The sequence below is a fragment of the Petromyzon marinus genome, unplaced genomic scaffold, assembly GCF_048934315.1.
Source record: "Petromyzon marinus isolate PM22_M1 ecotype Great Lakes invasive population unplaced genomic scaffold, UKy_Petmar_22M1.pri1.0 PM_G_Scaffold_26, whole genome shotgun sequence".
NCBI classification, from domain to species: Eukaryota; Metazoa; Chordata; class Hyperoartia; order Petromyzontiformes; family Petromyzontidae; genus Petromyzon; species Petromyzon marinus.
In genome coordinates, this window is record NW_027422828.1 from 22,501 (window position 1) to 25,000 (window position 2,500).

Consider the following 2,500-nt stretch of genomic DNA (forward strand, 5'->3'; position numbering starts at 1 on the left):
GCAGGTTGCATTTCTTCAGCTGCCGTCGAAAGTACATCCTCTGTTGAGCTCTCTTGGCGAGGGAGCTGATGTTCAGTTCCCACTTGAGGTCCCGGCAGAGAATAGTGCCCAGGAAGCGGAAGGACTCCACAATTTTGACTGCGGAGTCTAACAGGGTGATGGCGGTGAGTGGGGCTGTATTCTTCCTGAAGTCCACAACCATCTCAACTGTCCTTAGAGCATTTAGCTCTAAGTTGTTCTGGCTACACCAGGTCACCAGGTTGTCAGCTTCCCACCTATAGTCAGACTCATCCCCACCAGAGATCAGCCCAATGAGGGTGGTGTCGTCCGACAAACTTCAAGAGTTTGACGGACAGATGATTGGAGGCGCAGCTGTTGGTATACAGGGAGAAGAGCAGTGGGCAAAGGACGCAGCCCTGAGGAGTTCCCGTGCTGATGGACCTGGAGTCAGAGACTTCTGTTCCCGGCTTAACGCACTGCTTCCTGTCAGAGAGGAAGTCTGTGATCCACCTGCAGGTGGAGTAGGGCACGTTCAGCTGGAAGAGCTTGTCCTGAAGCAGGGCAGGGATGATGGTGTTGAAGGCAGAGCTGAAGTCCACAAACAGGATCCTGGCGTAGGATGCTGGGGCGTCCACATGCTGTAGGGTGAAGTGGAGGGCCATGTTAACTGCGTCGTCCACAGACCTGTTGGCTCTGTAGGCAAACTGAAGGGGGTCCAGGAGAGGGTCTGTGATGGCTTTGAGGTGTGCCAGGAGCAGGCGCTCAAAAGACTTCATTACCACAGATGTAAGGGCGACCGGTCTGTAATCATTTAGTCCTGTTGGCCTTAGCTTTTTGGGCACAGCGATGATGGTGGAGGACTTGAGACAGGCTGGTACATGGCATGTCTCCAGGGAGGTGTTAAAGATGTTGGTGAACACCGGAGACAGCTGGCCAGCGCAGTGCCTGAGGGTGGCTGGAGAGACAGAGTCCGGCCCGGCTGCTTTGCGTGGATTCTGCCTCTTGAAAAGCCCATTAACTTCTCCCTCCTGAAAGGAGAGAGTCGTTTCTGTAGTATGGGTGGGGGATGGGGCCTCTTGGGTGGGAAGGGGTGGTTCAGGACAGTCCAATTGTCTTTCAAATCTACGGTAGAACTCGTTCAGGTCGTTGGCTAGGCGGGAGTCGTTAGTGGTGTGGGGCGCTCTGGGTTTGTAGTTGGTGATGTGCCTGAGCCCTTTGGCAGACAGAAGCAGCGTCGTTAGTAGAGAACTGGTGTTTTAGTGTCTCTGAGTACAGTCGTTTAGCCTCTCTCACCGCTTTGCTAAACCTGTTCTTCGACTCCTTGAATCTGTCTCTATCCCCACTCCTAAACGCTTCCTCCTTCTCCAACCTCAACCTTTTGAGCTTTGCTGAGAACCAGGGCTTGTTGTTGTTAAAGTTCACCCTGGTACGTGTTGGGATACAGCAGTCCTCACAGAAGCTGATGTACACAGCCTCTGTGAGTTCATCCAGACTATTGGTAGCAGTCGTGAACATATCCCAGTCAGTACAGTCTAAGCACGCCCGCAAATCTTCCACAGCCTCACTGGTCCACTGTTTAGATGTCCTCACAGCAGGTTTACAGAGTTTTAGTTGCTGCCTGTATGCACGAATCAGGTGGACCAAGGGAGTTCTGTGCGAGCCGAACAGCCCCGTGACCCACAAGAGAAACATCCCCGCCAAATTCGAGCGTTTGACGGGGTCTATCCGTGAAAAAATATTCACGTTTTTGAGTGCACATGCATTTCTGCTGCAAATGCCTCTGGAAGTTTCATGCCGTTCGTATGCCAATTGTGGCAACACGAAAATGACCCGTTTTCCCATTCCGAGGGATTTCTGTGCGACCCTAACAGCCCCGTGAGCCACAAGAGACACATCCCCGCCAATTTCTAGCGTTTCACGGGGTCTATCCGTGAAAAATATAGACGTTTTTGAGTGCACATGCATTTCTGCTGCAGATGCCTCTGGAAGTTTCATGCCGTTCGTACGCAATGTGGCAACACGAAAATGACCCCTTTTCCCATTCCGAGGGATTTCTGTGCGACCCTAACTAACAGCGCCCGTGAGCCACAAGAGAGACATCCCCGCCAATTTATAGCGTTTCACGGGGTCTATCCGTGAAAAATATAGACGTTTTTGAGTGCACATGCATTCCTGCTGCAAATGCCTCTGGAAGTTTCATGCCGTTCCTATGCAATGTGGCCACACAAAAATGACCCGTTTTCCCATTCCGAGGCATTTCTGTGCGACCCTAACAGCCCCGTGAGCCACAAGAGAGACATCCCCGCCAACTTCTAGCGTTTGACGGGGTCTATGCGTGAAAAATATTAAAATTTTTGAGTGCACGTGCCTTTCTGCTGCAAATGCCTCTGGAAGTTTCATGGCGTTCCTATGCAATGTGGCAACACGAAAATGACCCCTTTTCCCATTCCGAGGGAGTTCTGTGCCACCCTAACAGCCCCGTGAGCCACAAGAGACACAT